Source organism: Falco naumanni, chromosome Z, assembly GCF_017639655.2.
Source record: "Falco naumanni isolate bFalNau1 chromosome Z, bFalNau1.pat, whole genome shotgun sequence".
In the NCBI taxonomy this organism is placed as follows: domain Eukaryota; kingdom Metazoa; phylum Chordata; class Aves; order Falconiformes; family Falconidae; genus Falco; species Falco naumanni.
Window position 1 is genome coordinate 31,153,301 of NC_054080.1, and position 18,020 is coordinate 31,171,320.

At 47.2% G+C, this 18,020-nt stretch overlaps 1 long non-coding RNA gene across 2 annotated transcripts; it reads left to right on the forward strand.

The window, feature by feature from the left end:
- Positions 1-1,438: 1,438 nt before the first annotated feature.
- LOC121081710 lies at positions 1,439-6,346 on the forward strand. Of its 2 annotated transcripts, none has more exons than XR_005825769.1 (2): positions 1,439-1,784; positions 3,320-6,346. It is a non-coding gene; the product is annotated as an uncharacterized LOC121081710 (long non-coding RNA). The 2 variants fall into 2 exon arrangements; XR_005825768.1 differs by lacking the exon at positions 1,439-1,784 and adding an exon at positions 1,950-2,479.
- Positions 6,347-18,020: the final 11,674 nt, after the last annotated feature.

The window sequence follows — 18,020 nt, forward strand, 5'->3', positions numbered from 1 at the left end:
GCTAAAAAGTTTAATTAAAAAAGAACACACTTATCAGACCAGTTGCCAAAAACCCATTTTAGCATGCGTTCCAAGGTACAATCTCGGTCTCCTGGGGCAACTGGAATTGACATTTTTTGACCCGACTTCTGGAAGCGGGCTAAGCAAAGCACAGGTACACAGGAGTTACACCAAAGAAGGTGTATGTAGGAAGTGTGCAGTGACATTCTCTGCATTAATTAAGTAATGAGACAAGGGCTTGCACTCTCAGAAAAGGTAAATACATGACAAGTCTGCCAGAAAACAAATCTAGATTACTGAACGTTCTTATGCATTGAATTAACAGGTGTTTTAGTACGCTCTGTAGCATTACACAGAGTAGAAGTTTTCTGAATATTTATGAGGGTGGGTTTCAGGTTTGGGTTGTTTGTTTTTTTTTTTTATTACCCACCCAAACTACACTGCTGCCGTTCGGCTGTGGGGCTGCGGTCCGCAGAACGGGGTAGCGGCATTTCAGCGAGCACGAAGCCGTGTCGCCGGCAAAGCCGTGTCGCCGATGCACTTTGGGCAATTTTGCCAGCTGGGACCGGTCCCGAGTACAAGTCAAAGGCAACGGGGGGCAGCTGCCCCCACCCGCAGCGGCCAGTGCCCGCTGCGCAGCCGGGGACCCGCGCGCGCCCATTACCCTCCTCAGCCGGTGGCGCAGCGGCGGGCAGCGCGCGATCGCCACCGGGCGGCGCCAGAGACCGGCAGCGGCGAGCCCCGCCCCCCCCCCTCCCGCCTCCGTCCGGGCGTTTGATTCCCCTTGCGAGCGGCGGCCGCTGCGGCTGCGCCGGGCGGGGGGCTGGGGGTGCGGCGGTGCGGCGTGCGGCGGTACGGCGTGCGGGGGGGGTGCGGGGGTGTGCGGAGGGGGTGCGGGGGTGTGCGGGGGGTGCGGGAGTGCGGGGGTGAGGGGTGCGGTGTGCAGAGGTACGGTGTGCGGGGGGGTGCAGTGTGCGGGGGTGCGGGGTGTGGGGTGCAGGGGTGCGGGGGTGCGGGGGTGCGGGGTGCTAGGGTGCGGGATGGGGGGGTACGGGGTGCGGCGGTGCGGGGTGCGGGGGGTGCGGGGGGTGCGTGGTGCGGGGGTACCGGGTGCGTGGTGCAGGGGTGCGTGGTGCGGGGGTGCGGAGGTACGGGATGCGGGGTGCGGGGGTACGGGGTGCGGGGTGCGGGGGGGTACGGGGTGCGGGGGTACGGGGTGCGGTGTGCGGGGGTGCGGGGGGGTGCGGGGGTACGGGGTGCGGGGGTACGGGGTGCGGTGTGCGGAGGGGTACGGGGTGCGGGGGTACGGTGTGCGGGGGTGCGCGGGTGCGGTGTGCGGGGGTGAGGGGTTCAGGGGTGCGGCGGTGCGTTGTGCGGGCGTGCGGGGGTGCAGGGTGCGGGCTGCGGGGGTGCGGGGGTGCGGACACTGCGCCAGCGCGCAGCGAGCACCGAGCTGGTGCGGAGCGAGTGGCGCCGGTGCCGTTGCGGCTGCTGTGCGACACGGGCGGCCGGTGCAGGCGGAGGAGCAGCCGCCCTGCGAGGCAGGAGCCTTGCTCCAGCTCCGCGGGGAGAGCCCGAGGCGGAGGATTCCCCAGGTCCGCCCAGGGCGATTCCTGCGGCACGGCAAGTGGGGAAGGACGGCGGCTCACCGCGCTGCTGCTGCTGAAACAGCCCCGCTCTTCCGAGGGGCGGTGTGGGGATTCACGAGAACTGCAAGGGATGGATATGGAGCAAGAACGACTGAAGAGTCTTAAGTAACTAAAGGCTAAGCTAAAAACTAAAAGGTAAATAATTAACTCTCTTGGATCACCTTTTTGCCTAACAAAAGGTGTTTAATAAAAAGCTGATCCATAAGAGTTAATTATTTGGCAGCCTGTTTTTTAGACTAAGACAAACCACATGATACAAACATCTCCGAGTAATGACGTGGGGTCTTCAAAAAATGACCCTTCCCTTTTGGATCACCTTTTAAAAAGGTGATCCAAAAACTTTTAAAGTTCAAAACTTTTAAAGATCAAGGACTTTTTAAAAATTGATCCAGAAGGGAAGGGTCATTTTTTGAAGACCCCACGTCATTACTCGGAGATGTTTGTATCATGTGGTTTGTCTTAGTCTAAAAAACAGACTGCCAAAAGAAATATGCTCCTGCTGCTACGGCTCAGCTAGGAAATCCTCAGCAGCAGTCAATATTGGCAGGTCAGGGAACGCAGAAGAAATAGTAACACAGAAACTAGGTGCAGAACTACCGGTTTCAACTGCCTTTCCAAAAGAAATCTAACACATTTTTTTTGTTCAAGTAACTGATGACAATACTACGGCAGATTCGAATGAATGAAATGGCCTGGAAACCAAGATCAGAAAAAATGCTCACGCCAGTGATGCATCAGTGTCATTAGGGCTGATTTACCCATCTGCCTCTACACACAGAAAGCAACACTGACCCACAGGCACAGGGACATGGGGGAAATCTGTCTGCAAGGTCAGTTCACATACAAACCTCCCGGGGTACTTATGTTGGAGACTCTGACTGAGGCATCTTAAGGCTTTGCAGCCATAGTCTGGAAAACACAGGCAGTCTGTATGGAATGGAGAAGATGCAAATCTGTAATGACAGAGGAGTTTTACTCAGCCTGCACCTGTCGGCTGGCCAGGCCCTGGCACTCTCTGCACAGTGACGTTGGCTGCCGATGGCACCAAGCTGCTGGGCAATTGCACAGATGCTCAAGTCAAAGACCCATTTTCTTCTGAAAATCTGAAGTAGACACATGTCAGTTGGCTTACCAAAGCACAGCACCACCTAAAGAATAGCTGTCTAATAGACAAGGTAAAGTGAGGAAAGGAAAAAAGGACAAGTCCTTCTGCAATTTAGTAAACTTTGGTTACTTAAAAAAAGTGCTGCTGCAAGTGGCCTCAGAGTTACTAAGAAACATAGCAGATGACTCCACAGTGCAAAAGCTGTATTATGAGCAACCTGCTGGTGCCTTCCCTCTAGCAGGCACGTGTTAGCTGGTGTTAGCTGTTTACCATCAAGCTACAGGGAGAGATCAAACAGGCAGAGATGACCACGGAGATGCCTGTTTGGTGTTTGATTGGTTTGGGGAATACTAAAGCTTATCTCAGTGGCCCACAAAAGAAGAAGCTGTGAAATAAATGAGCCCTGGGTCTGAAGCAAAATTTCTTCCCTCTCTCAGAGAGAATCTAAGTCAGTGTCTGATGTCTTGCAGATTTTGCAGTGCTTTGTTGCATCTCCCATGTAATAGTACTGGACAGTACCACCAGATCACCATGAAAACCCTAAAATATATCTTTGATTTCGCAGGTGTCAGTACCTCATGAGCATTCCTGACGGTTCTGAAGTTGTTGCAGAGAAGATGAGAAGGCTGTCCAGAAGCTGAGGCCTTAGAACAAAAACTTAGGATGTTCACATGCCATCTCTGTGTTGTAGTTTCTGAAACAGGAAAAGCTGTTTGAAGGTACTGCAGGAAGGGTTCTGAAAGATATGTGCTCTGGGAGAGGTTCTGGGGGGTAGGGAGTGGAAGAAACCAGTGATTCTTTCTGCCATTACATGTCCTTTGCTAAAGCTGGAACAGAAGTGACACCACCCGACCATTCTAGTTCAGAGTTCACTACACATAAAGGTAACAGCCTTGGTGATTAGGGGATATGCTCCATCCCACTGTCCTGTCAGATTATCTGTCTGTTTGTGTATTTATCTTTACTGCAGAGCAGACCTGGCGTCTCATTGCTTTCAGACAGTGCCACTTCCCGGTTTAATTGAACCACTGCACTTCTTCAACCACTGATTTGTAAGAAAAGCTGGAATGTGGACGAGACATTTTGTTCTAGGCAGGAATCAGTTCAGGAACCTGGCTTGCACTACTGTAATGAGCTAAAGCCCTAGGTCTGCAAGTGAGGGTGCTTGAACCAGGAGAAAGTCTGATACTCTCCTTTCACAACCTGTTCATATCCTGAGGGAAGTTTCACTAACTGTTTTGGGAGCACCCCAGCCAGTTCTAAATCCTCCATTTGCCCTTCCTGACTAAAGCAGCTTAACAGCCACTAAGCTACAGCATGCTTCAAATGTCCCCAGCTAGCGCACCAGGACAGATGGGAGAACCTCTACTCATTACAAAGCTAACGTATTACTAGATGAGCCTCCCGAATTTTACATCCTTCTACTATCTCCTCATCATTTCAGATGTTCCTCCAGAAAGTTAAATAAAATTCACAACAATAAAATTCCCAGAAATTGCTGCCGGCTTTCCATAGCTGAGTGCATTGCATACATCTAAACTGAGTGTTTCCTAGGGCCAAGAGTTAATTTACTTCAGGTATTAGCTGTGAAATCTCACAGAATCCTGCAGTCCTTCGATGTCTTTCTAAAGCAGGCAATGATCAGCTGCAGGTTTAAAAAATAAATATTTGAATGTGAAGGGACACCATGAACGTTTAATCACTTGCATGCGTTCTTGTTAGGGTACTACAGATATTTGGAGAACAATAATCTCTGTCTTTCTCCAAGTGTAAGATAGATGGTGGTAATGAAACTGCAGTGGGTGGGTATTAAAAATAACCTCCCTGCAGAGATTTTTAGAATGGTTTATGTGACTTTCACACAGCTTTCTCTAGTACTCTTTATAACCAGCCCAGCCACCTGAGGTGCCCTTGAAATATCTCATTATGTCAGCACGTAGCATTCTGCATTCACTGCTGGTGCCCTCAGGCACAAAGCAGTTAAGAGACATCTTCCTGCAAAGAGTAGTATTTTTGGCTTTAGGTTATGTTCCAGAAAGCCCAGGAAAGCCTCGAAGAGCTCCAAAATGATCCAAAGCTCCAGGACTAACCTGAGTTACACCCACAATCAGTTTCTGTGGCAGTTGGAAAAGCTCAGCTTCACTTAACTATGTCCAAGCTTACTGCCAAGCAGCAGATCATGAGAGCTCTGCTTGTTCTGTCCTCAGCCCCATTAATTCTGTCCAATACTGTAATCAGTGAGCCAAGCCCATTGAAATACCTTCATGCCCACAGACTGCACAAAAAACCCCATGGCTGGATGAGGGAAGTTTTACAAAATGTCAGGAATAATGCAAGGCTGACCAGGCTGAAGGGAAGACATCAAAATTCATATTAAACTGAGCTCAGCTTTTGTTGCACTGCCTGGACTAGGATGCATTCCACTGAACCCACAGTTAGCTTAAGAAAATTGGCTTTTGAGGGTATGAGTAGAGACAGCCCCAGGGTGAAAAACCAGAGGAGGTATAGCATAAAAACAGCCATTAGTTTGAGCGCTCTACAAATGACAATCCTCCCTCCTGCCACACAACACAAACAATCCACCCCTGACTGTGACCTCACTTCCAGACCTCTAAAAAGCCTGGTGCTTTGAAAAGCCATCAGGTAGCTGCCACGCTGCCGTTAGCGCACTCAAAGCCTGTGGGCAGCACAGCGTGTACTTCCTTTCCCAGCTATAAGGAAAGCTTTCCATTATTCTTGCCCTGGAGAAATAGATTCCATCCCCAGCAAAGCTGAACATGTGAGGAGAAGAATCTGTGCAAAGCAGTTATCAGACCTCAGGATGATCACCTATAGAGGCTTTCCAGAAAGTACTGCTCCTCATGCAGAAGTGAGCAGCACCACCACCACATTTTAGAGAATTCAACCAGCATGGTATATGATGTCAGCACACCTGTGTCACCCTACTTCATCATATATCCTCCTGCAAGGCACTTGCCACCACCCCAGCAGCGTTCAAGCTCTCTTCTTTTTCCCAGGAATCAAGGCACAGTCTTTTGTTTCTGTTTTGAGGAACACTCCTGTTGCTGGAGACCTGCAAGGTGTGGAGCTGAGGAGCACAGAAACCCTGCGCTCAGATACTTACAAGTGAGGAGGAAGGTGTCAGAAAGCTAAGGAACTTTCAGACAGCATCGCTTGGGGTTCGGTGATATGAGCAGATATCTAAAGTAATTTGATAGAAAAGCTGTGTGGGACAAACACAGCCAAAAGGCCAGCTGGCCCACCCAAGCCTATAGCTCTGCTTGAGACATTCATCTTAGATTGTGCCAGATTGTGCCCAATTTCTGAGCTCTCCATTGGAGTGTAAGACCTTAGACATATGAAAGACACCTCTGGCAGCAAGCCAACAAGCTTCAAATCATCTTGATCGGTATGCAACATTTAGTTTTAGCTCCTCGGGAATTTGTAATTAAGTTTATTTCCACCTATGACAGACTAGTCAATGTTAAAGATTCTTTCCCTCAAACAAGTGATTGTTGTAATTAAAAGGTTTCCAAATAGCTGTGTAATGAGGCAAACAATGCTAGTTTGCCCAAAGACATTGAAAAACTTTTTTGTTGTTGTTTTGTTGTGTTTTTTTGAAAGATAGTCATGGGATGAGTCAGAAAGCTCTTACAATGTGTTTCACTCCATCTCACTGATGGGACAGTTGTTGCAGCTGAAAACAAACACATGCAGTAAATACCACTTTCACTGCCCGTGCTGTAAACTCCACCTAGTGCCATCTACACCCCTACAGGATCCTGGGTATCACAGTCTGAAAAGATGAAATACTGATGGCCAGAGCTAGAAGAATGTAGATGACTTTATTGGCAGGGGATGGGGGCAGGGTGGGTTCTGAATGTAAAGTTTTTATGATCTGAATGAAAACCTGGTGGGGAAGCCAGTCTGGAAAACACTCTCCTGCAGTCAGTCTGGGTGTCTAAGGTGATCTTCACTTTACTTATCGTGGAGATCACCTCTTCAGCAGAGGAATAAGTGAAAAAACAGCCAGCAGGAATGACATGTATGCCTTTATTCATGAGGGTTTAACACAGCTCCAGTGAACTGGAGAGATTATTACAGCAGAAGCAACAGTAAAGGTTGTAAAAAGCATCAAGGAAGTTCACATATATGTAATCTGGATTAAACCTGCTAAAAGACAGCTCACATCCAGAGGCCTTGGCCAAACCACTGCTATTTTTTCATGTGGTACAGCCCAGTAAAAGGATCTTTTCCTCATATCTTTCTCTCCTATGTTGCCTTTTCAGTGTTAATGTAATAGAATATTGGAACTTGACCAGTAAAATATTGCTCTAGAGAGACCTGTGAACTGTAAATCCAAGAATCCTAGGTGTCAACCACCCATATTCCCCTGCTCTCCTAGAGCTGTTGCCTCGAGCACTTTAAATACTACGTTGTATGCAATAGCATACAAAAACCCTCAGAACCTTCCTGTCTTTGTAAATCTCTGACTCATTACACATGAAACACAAAAGTTGAAATAGCAAAGGAACTGAAACAGAGATTTAGAATATGATGCCAATAGCCATTTGACCCTCAAACTCAAGTGATTAACAGTGGCTATGCCCTCTGCATGACAGGCAAGCTAAGCTCTGGTGTGACACCAATACCTCTGCTTAAAAACATACTCTGGGAGCCCTTCAGCCAGCAACATGTCAAAGTATTGCTCCAGATAGTTGGTCTGGGCATCTGTTCTAAAGAGTAAGAACTCATGTCCCTCACAAGACACCTTCTTACCTAATGGTGGAGCAGCGTTACCCCCACCAATCTGCAGTGGCAGCCTGGACCCCGTCCTCCTCAGCCGGCAGCATCAGCACCGTACTGTTGCGCTGCACCGCAGAGCGTTGCCCCAGTGCGTGACACCCATGTAAAAGAGCACAACAGGTCCTGTATTTATGTTTTCCAGTGTGTGCTGAGGATGACTCTGGTTACGACACATATGAAATACTACTCCAAGGACAGTTTCTTTGCACAGTAAAATGACACAGCATCCAAAAATTGCCCCAGCTGAGCCGAGGGAGAGCCCAAAACTCGGCAGTGGGCCAGGCAATGGGCCACTGTATGGCAGGCATGTCCAGCAAAGTTTTAAAAGTAAATTGCTTTCCCCTCCCTACAAAGTAGGTGGGGGCTTTAAAAAGTTTGTTCAAAATGCCTTGGAAAATTTGTAATGTAATTAAAAAAACAACAAACCCACACAAAATAACCCCACACACAAAAAACCCAAACAAACCAAACACCACCAAAACGAAAGACCACAACCTACCTGTTTTACGGATTAGTGATAAAAAACAATACTAAGGCTGAGGGAATTTGGTGGTGCTTGAGCCATGAGACAAAATATGCATCCCCATAGGGCTAGCAGCATGTTTGTGATGCAGCATCGGCCTGCCCATCCCTCTCTTCTCTGCATATTTTGTCAGCTTCAGGGTTACAGGTGCAAAAAAGAGACAGTAATTTATTCAAAATGGCATCAGGCAGCAAGAAAACCAGGTGGTGGTGTGTTACTAGCCCTGTGAACGGTCACAGTAAGGTACTTGGGCCATCTAATGAAGGAAATGGGCTCCATCCCTGGTCTGGCACTTCCTTTCTGCCGTTACCTGGTTGATTCTCCCCAGATAAAAGCCAGGCAAGTGCTTTATTCACAAAACACAAAAACTGTGTGACAGATGGTTAATCCCCTGTTGGCAACCATCACCTCTGCAGCAGAATGACAGTCTGACTGCCATGCATGCAGCTGAGCTGAGAATGTGTTTCGTCATCCATGCAAGGATGACTTGCAGCAGTGAGAATCCTGTCCAGTCTTTCCAAACGAGAAGTGGGAAAGGCCTGCAACCAACTCTCCTCTGCTACCTCTCCCACTATTCTGCACATCCACAGCAGAAAAACTCAATCACTTTTGCACCAGGAGGATTTTTTTTCATCTCTAATTCTGAACTGAGGCAAGCATATCACTGAAGGATATTTATTTGTGCTTCACGTCCAGTTCTAAGGATGCTTGAGGGCAAAGGAACTCACTAGTAGCCATGTTATTTGCATTACTGAGTCTTAAAATAAATAGGCTGGTGTATGGCAGCAGGGGCAAAGGGGTAGGAGTGCAGAATTTATTTTGTACTGTAATTAAACATTATAGTTTAGCATTTGACACCATCACTTGAGCATATCACAGCTGTCCCAGGAAGCCTTGAGCAAGATAGCATCCTCTGAGCTAGGTCTAGTGGGACAAACAAGCAATCTGAGGGGCCAGAGGATCTCATGCAACTTTGCCATGTTTATACATCACCTGTGAGACCTGTTGTTACAGCCCCTCTCATACTCCAAAAGTGTTCTGCTCTGTCAGGAAGATGCCTCTCCTGTCAGATGCACGTACCCCGAGATGGGCATGACCCTGACACTGCCACATGGGTTGGACCTCATGTCTCAGTCTTTCCATGTCACTTCGCCTAACGCATAGTTGTTAGGTTATGTGCTCATCACTTCAGCTTATCTGCACACCTACAACAAAGCACAGAAAGGCAGAGGCAGAAGGCAAGCAGTACCCTGCTGGGCTGCTCCCAGCCCCACCATAGGAGCCGCCAGCCCACAAAGGGCCATGTCACAAGCCCAGAGGAGCACCGGGGCACAATGGCAGGCAAGTTAAGGACTCCAGAGAAGCCTGGTCTGGCCCCTCCCGGGGCTGTCCCAGCAGAACCATCAGCCCAATGGCCAGATGTGGTAACAAGCATGATGAGTCATCAAAGCAGCTATCCAGATGAGGTATCTGAGGGGGCTTGCTGTTGTCCTGGTTTAACCCCAGCTGGTAATTAAGTACCACTGCCTAGGGCTGTAAGACATACTATGGGATTCAGGGGGAAAGCAGTTCCGGATTGCACAGGACTTATATGTGATGTTTACGAGAAGAACCAAAGGCAGGAAAATGTAGGAGTTTAGGTGGTTTAGGGAGGAAAAGACATGGGGAAAAATAAAGGGAAGGGGATTGAAATGGCCAGTTTTGCATAAATGTAGTCAGATGGCTCTGTATTAGATGAGATACATGCATATATGTGGTTAATAAAGGATGAATCTGTTATTTACCTTGAAGTTTAGACAAAATATGTAAATATCTATAATGAAAAACAAGAAGGAATTTGAAAAACGGAGGATGTTCCAAACAGTTAACAAAGCATGGCCTTGGGAGGAGGAATAGACTCCATAAATATGTCAAGCTGGGGCATAACAGGATAAGCTCTGGGAGGACCAAATGGTTAACGAGACCAAACAGAAAATTACTGGAACTATGTGTGAACCATCCCAACCAGCATACTAAAAGACTCCTCCAGTAATGAAAGGTCCCTGCTAACAAAGCCCCGTCCCCACAGAATGTGTGTGGTGAAGGAAAAAGAACGCTGTATCTTTAAATGGAGCCAAGGCTCTCAAGAACCAGTGGGAATTAATTTGTAAACAATTGTTCAAAGTGTATAAAATGTTTCACTATGTGTTAAGAGGGGCCTAGCTTTGTGGATTACCACCTAGTACCCATCTCTGAGCAGCCCTGCAGTAGATAACCTCTGGGCTCTGTGTGAGATTGGCTCTGCCTGCACTGGGTAACAACGGCATCTGTGAGACCACATAAGCAGCTGCTGGTCAGTACCACCCGTAACCATGCCCTGGGCCGGATCAGCACCTGTCTTATCTCCACCGTGAATTCTATGTCCTTCCTGGGGGAGCGGCTCTGTTCTGTGTGTCTGGGGGTGCTGGGTGCCAGCCGCTCTGCGGGTGCAGAGTCAAGGCAGGTGAGACAGTGAATAGGTGAAGTGGCCTGTGAACAAGGCGTCAGGTGGGCATGCAAGGGCTCCAGATGTGAGAGTGCCTGTGCATCCAGGGGTGAGAGCACAAGGGGGGTATGTGTCGGGGAGCAGGGGAGTCCTGGCCAGCTGTGCGTGTGTCTGTACCAGCAGCTAGAGGGGACCCGTGGCCTTGAAGGCATGCATGCCCAAGTGACAGAACTGGGGAGACTACAATCCAGGGGCCAGCTGCTGGGCAGGCTGAGGGTCTGAGTCCAGCTGCTTGGAGGGTTCACCTTGTACCGGTTAAGTTTTCCCTGTGAATGACTACGTTGAAGCTCAGAAGCCCCAGCACACACAGGCATACCGAAGCACACACAGTCTGCATGTTTTGTTACTGGTGCCGGTTCTGAGCTTCTGTTTCATCTTTGACTTCCAGATAGAAGAGCCTGTGTTTCTCAGAACTTTGCTTTTCCGTAGATCCCTGAGGACCAATACCATCAATCTGTTCTTTGATTAACAATATCAACTAAAATCTGTAGTTCCCTCCATTTTCTGCTCTGTCAAGCACATACCTTACCTGGTGCTGTCAGAGCACAACCTTTTCCACATGGAACTGAGCTCCAGGAACTGAGCACAGCTTTGTATGCTGGACTGCACTGATCAATTTATGGGCAGATTAAGAAAGGTGAGGATAAACTGTGACTAACCCCAGCATCAGGACCATGTAAGGAAGTTAAAGAACAGCAGCTAAAGAGAGCTTTTCTCCAGTATTGAGAGACAGAGGAAGCTAATGTATCCAACAAGCTTCACTGAGCCTGAAATGTGGCTGTGCTACATGGAAGCAACATTGGAAACAAAACAGCAGAGTGCTGTTCAGCATCTGGTTCTTCTGCTACATAGCCATCTTTTGCTGTTCTAAAGCAGGCTGCGAATGGATCACCAGCTGGTGATGAACACAATTTTGGAATAGGAACCCTTCGCACAGTAAGACAAAAACAGATGCACGAGCCTTAAGGAAATCCAGTAGCTCATATAGCTCAGCTCTCATGCCTGTTAAGCAAGAAGCCAGGCTTAAGCATGGTGGAGGACAAAACCAAGAGGCTTCCTGCATTACAATTCTTAGAGTGAAAAAGATGTATTAGCATACATCCCCATGTACCTGTAACAAAATTAACTGTCACTAGTGTGCATCAGATTACCTGCAGCCACCACCTACCCCATCCACTTCTCTGCAGATGTATAGACCCTGTAGTTGTAATGAAATTCCTAACTGCTGCTGTGTTGCAGTTCAGAGTACAGATCCACTTTGCCTTCACCCAGCTGCTTGCTCCCATGGTGAATTTTTTTGTCAGCTGAGCAGTCCAACACTGTCCTGTTAGCATTAATAACACTTGAATAAACAAGAAAAAAAAAATAACCTTGGGAAGGAGCTGCTATTGTGTTAAATAAGATTCCTTAAAGGAAAACAAGATAAAAGGGAAAGCCAACCCGTGTTCTTTGATACTTAGAAAGAAAAATTGCAGCTAAGAAAGAAAAATGGCAGCTAAGACAAGAACATCTAGTTCTAAAATAAGCAGAACCATTTCTGCAGTCCAGGACTAGGACAACATAAAAAAAGGTGGGACAAGCAAGGAGCCTGAACATGCTATGAAACTATGAGCACTTTGAATACAGGAGCTGAGCCTGCTTTCATGTTGAAATCTGGCAGCCCTGTGCTCCCAAGACTCTGTGAGTCCCTGCCAGAAGATGGGTGGGATCTAGCTGACAGTGGCTCTGGGTCAGTGCCAAGTTTAAAATAGTTGCATGCATCTCTGACAAAACGGATCTGTCTGGATAGATGGACCATTAACTTCTCAGTTAATGACTGCACCCTCGCTGTCACTTTTCTGGTGTGGCACACCCATTCTCTGAAAGATACAGCTTCTCTGCCCTGATGCTGCCTGGCCAGTGGCTATGTGTTGTTCCCATCTTTGGATGCCCTTCTTGCTACTTCCAGGGCTTGCCTCCCCCATTGGTTGTTTCATCACTGCAGAGGTGTTCCAACAACCCTGGGATACCCCAGGACATAGCTCCTTCCCCACCAGTTGTGACTGCCAACCTCAGAGTTTCTTAACGAGGATCAGACTCCCTTACAGCCACTCAGTACTGGACTTCTTGCATTACCTTCTGCATTGGGGCTGTTGGGTCACCAGGACATTTGCAGTGATGCATGCTCAGCAACCAGCAACATGCAGGGGAAAATTGAGAGGTATTCAACCCAAAATTTAAAGCATTGTTATGTACTGCAATAGGCATTTCCCTACTAGTCTCTCTTCCGTTGTGCCCTTTTCCAATCAGCTAATAACTTCACACTCATACATAGACTTGTGAGTCATCCCAAGTACTCCCTGTGAAGTCTGTGCTCTTTATGTTGTCCAAGCACGGCCTTCAATGTTTCCAAGTCAGCTCACTCCTCCTGACAGCCTTCAAGATCTTCTGCAGAATTCCATTTTTTCTTTGACCATTAATAAACAGCCTTCAAATTCAGCCTATCATTAGTTACGTAACTGTGGCTGTACTTTCAAATCCACAGGCACAATAATTACATCTTTTATTTTCCAGGCATTTAACGTGTTAGTCTACACACGGTTCCTACCTTTTTCCATGAATTGTATCTAGTAGTTCATTAGTGATAAAACCAGCCTCTTCTCCCAGCTCCAATCACAAAACCAGACAACTGTATGCAATTTGTACTATCATCAATACCTATGTATGTGTTTTGTACAAACAAAACGGATCACGACTACCTTTCCTGAGCTTCACTGCCTCTTCTACCCTAACACCCCATCACTTATAACGGGCCATTGCATGGGCCATGCTCTGTCCCACAGCTACTTGGAACCCCTCAGGACATTTTAATGCAGCATTTGTTTTGCAGTGAGATGCTTATTCTGCACTGCCCTTGGGAAAATTGAGTGGGGCTGCTGTTTGGCTGCAAAAGCCTGAAGGTTGCACTCCAGTGTGTTGAGGGAGTTGTTTGATTTGAAGCTAGGCAGTGGCTGAAGCAGACACACATTTCGATGCCTGACTCTGCTCTAACCAGGCATTGCATGACAGTGGCACCTATGCTAGGAAGGTCTCTGGTTTCTCTGGGACAGCCATAGCAGCAGATTAAACTGTACCCCTGGCACTTAAAATCTACAGGAACATTCCAGTGCTGCTCTGGCCAGTGAGGATCGATGCATCTCAGAGACCAGCCATGCACCGGGTGATCTCTGCACTGTACCAGAAACATAGGGCTGTGCTTAAGGTGCCTCTGCGTCTCACACCCACTCTGCAGGGCTGTGTTTCCCTGTTACAGCAGGGCACGAGCCCTTACTGTGCCACCAGGCACTGCGCCAAGCACCTCTGGCTCCTATTGCAAAGCACAAAGCTGAATCGTCATCTGCACCACTTGGCCATGCTTCATGGAGAAGTTCTCTATTTGCCTCTTTTTCTTTCAAAGCATGCTTACGCAGCTCTGGCTTAACTCAGCCAAGGCACTGTTAAGCACTGAGCAGTCAAACTCTCCAGCAGCTGCCATTGACTCCTTGGCTTTGCCATTTTGCCTAGTATGACAACGTTTAAAAGAGCCTGCCCTGCTCCTAGTTAATGCTCCGGTATGTCCTCAAGTTCAATGGTAAGCCAGTAACACACAGCAGCTTTGCTAATATTTGCAATGTGTTTTCCTGGGCACAGAAACACTTTGTTTACATCTGTGCCTGTCTTCAGCCCATGCCAGTTCTAGGGCAGAGCACAGCTCTTATCACCCCACAGATAAAACAGAAAGCATACCAGCCAGAGATGTCCAGGTACGGAGTCACCAACTGTAAGAAAGATCAAGCCCATGTGCAAAACATGCTGTAGGACCTGTGTTCACCTGCTCTGTTACCCTCATTAGTAATTTCAGCTTAATTCATTCAACCGGATAACTAGCTCTTTTTCCTCTCACCCTGTCTCCTCCCTTCCCTTTTTCTTATTTCATGGTAGTATAATCATGATAGATGTCCGGCCAGGGCTGTTTTGCAGCCACCTCTCACATGCTCTCTCTCCCCAGTGCTATCCTGTGAATCGTAACCATCAAGGGGGCAGATCTGTATTTGCAAAACTGCATCACCACACCCAGTCCAGGGAGCACTGGACTAGCAATTTGTACAGCTTTCTTCACCCCAAAGCAGCATCAAAAGCTCAGGCACACATTTGGTTTGGTCTGGCAAGAAGAGCTTGCTGCTTTCAACCTCTAACCCTACAATTCTTTTGACAAAGAGGAGGGCAAATTCAGGTATGGTTAGCATCTTCCCTCCTTCCAAGCCTCACTAGGATGCACGTCAGGTGCTCACACAAACAGCTTGTGAGATGCTTTGTCTTGTCCCAGGAGCAGAAAGTTGCTTTGTGGAGCAGAGAGCATAAGAAAAATTTCCATTCCTCTTCCTCCAGGTAAAGTCAGAAAAGCATCAGGGAAGTTTGGCACAGGACCACTTAACAGTCCACTAGAGCTTCCTGCACAAGAAAGCCTCGAAGGCAAGTGCCCCGTCACAGGGAAGACCCTGCAGAAGCAGGAAGTGGGTCATACTTTTCCATCTCCCTGGCTGCAGCTTGCAACCAGGACACTGCCAAGGTGATGAGCTGAAGCTCAGCAGCTGCCTCAGCTGGCAGCAGGAGGTGGAGGGGCCAGTGGAACCAGCACAGAAAGAGGTTTCCCTACAGCTGTAGTGGATTTTTCACACCTCAGAGTCTGAACAAGCAGCTGCCTGAGAAAAAGAGCAGAGGGGCACATTGCTGTCACATCTCACAATAAGGGAGAAAGACTCTAGTTCCAAGATCACCAACCCAAACTGGCTGCTTATTAGAGTTTCTCATGTGCTGCGACATTCAAGAAGCCTGAAAAAGACAGATTGATTCACTTGGCAGTGTGCAGGAGAAACGCTAGTCACTCTGTCACACCAGAGCAAGAACAGCTCTACCACAAATGCCCCTTCTAACAAATGTGCTTGAGCTGAGATTACAGTATCAAATAGACCATGTACCAGGGTAAGTGAACAAGGAGAGATGACGGAAGTTGGTGAAGCCTTCTCATCCAGCAAGAAGAGCTCCCTAACCACAGAGACAAAGCTAGCCAACACATCAAAGCCAAGGAAGCAAGAAGATGAGGCCCAAAGCAGTTGAAAGCATGCTTGGCTAAGGAGGACACCCGGAGATCAGATGAATGATACTGAGATGCCAGTCAGCTATGGAAAGTGCTGAAGAAGGGAGCCATCTAGTATCTCAGAACTGTGAGCTTTCTGCAAGGCAATGTGAGGTATCACAACTGCCCATCACAGAACACAAACTCCCCTGCCAGCAACCCTTTGCGTGTGTTTAGCCTCCAGCTATTCTGACTAAACTTTCTGCAAGACTTTGTGAACCAGAATAGAACAACGTAAGCCTTGTCTGAATACAAGAATCCTGTAATCTCAAAAGTTCTTGAAGAGAGCAGTAGTGAAGCAGTCCTTGTCGTATCAAAATACATGCAGAATTGGGACTGTTTGTTTTTGAGGGAGGGGAAAGAGGAGGCTCTTTTGCCTGAATAAGAAGCCAGTTGAGTCTCAAGTCAAGACACTCAAGATCTGTTGAGGTACTGTCCTACTTTCAGCTGGGATAGAGTTAATTTTCTTCTTAGTAGCTGGTGCAGTGCCTGCTGTAGGGGCTGGAGTAGCTGCAGCACCAATGGTAGAGGGTCCAGAAAGAATTACTCATTCTCTTTGTTTCAAACCAGCACTATCACCATTTTCAAGTAATTTCCACTGCTGCAGTAAAATTCAGAGTTAGCCCCAAAGCTGAGCAGAGGAAACAGTTGAAATCACCAGGTCTCAGGTGTTGCAGCTGTAGACCATACGGCTGAAATGAGGCAGAGAAAGAAAACTTTTCGGGGGGATGTGAAAGCCACTCCAGAAGATACATTCTACTTGACATGCAGGTTCACCAGTATACTATCAGCCTCTTTCCAGTCACTCTCACAAATCAGCAGAACACATTTAAAACAATAATCCAAGAAATGCTGTCAAAAGCCATTGTGATACAAGAATTATTTATTTTAAAGAAGAAAAACTAAATACGTGAATAGCTGTAATGAAAAACAAGAAGGAAAGTGAAAAACAGATAATGTCAGTTAATCATTGCAAATAGTTAAAAAGACATGGCCTTGGGAGGAGGAACAGAAACCATAAACATGTAAAGCTGGGGCATAACAGGATAAGCTCAAAGAGAAACCAAGTGGTTAATGAGACCAAACAGAAAATTACTGGAACTATGTGTGAACCATCCCAACCAGCATACTAAAAGATTCCTCTAGTAATGAAAGGTCCCTGCTAACAAAGCTCACTCCCCACAGAACGTGTAGTGAAAGAAAAAGAACACTGTACCTTTAAATGGAGCCAAGGCTCTCAAGAACCAGTGGGAATTAATTTGTAAACAATTGTTCAAAGTGTATAAAATGTTTCACTACTTGTGGATTACCACCCACCACCCATCTCTGAGCAGCCATGCAATAAACACCTGTCCCAGCTCTGTGCGTGTATCAGCTCTTGCCCAGGGGGTGAAGAACCCAGATAGGGGGTAAGAATTGCAGCTGGTTACCAAGGCATTGCTTAAGTGGGAAAACAAAAGCATTTAGTGAATATATTGCATTATGAAATATACCAAAGCAGAAATTTTGCTCTGCAGCCTGTTGAGAACTAGCAGTACAGCCCAGAAGCAGCCATTATTTGCTGCATCAGCATTTTTCACAACAGCAATAGAGACTATCATGTGATGTGCCCTTAGAGCATCCAGGATCAAAGGCTTTGCTTTGTTTTGAATGAAGGAGTCCGAAATCAGGCAAGGAACAGTGATCTTCGCATCAAAGGAGAAAATAAATAAATAAATAGCCTTAAAGACTTTAATGAAAATGAATCTTCCCTTCCCTCAGGTGTGTGAAGGAACAATGACATGCTACAGGCAGGGGCAGAAAACAAGAGGCAAGGCTGTAACGGCAGCATCCCCTCATGCAAACCACCCCATCAGTCTTTCTATTGAAGCCAGTTGCTTGGATTTTTGTTCTGTTCTTATTTTCACAGATATGGTGTATGTTTGGATACATCAACATAAAATCATTACACACAATACAGGAAGCACAGACATGTCTAAATCACACCTATCAAGACAATATCTCTAGACAGTGACAGTACAAGGTCCAAGAATATTGTCATGTGAAAGACTAGACATGTTTGGATAGATGTGGCCCACATCTTACTCTTAGGGGGAATCTGTCTGAGTTGTCTTGTAAACTTTTTTCTCCACAAAGGCCAGGCCACTGCCTGAATTTCTCACAGAAAAGCTAAGCAGAAGGAAGCTTGGGGGGTTGAAGGGAGTGGGGAGGCAATCAAGAAAAGAAAAAGCTAAATGAATTCCATGTTAGAAGTTGAA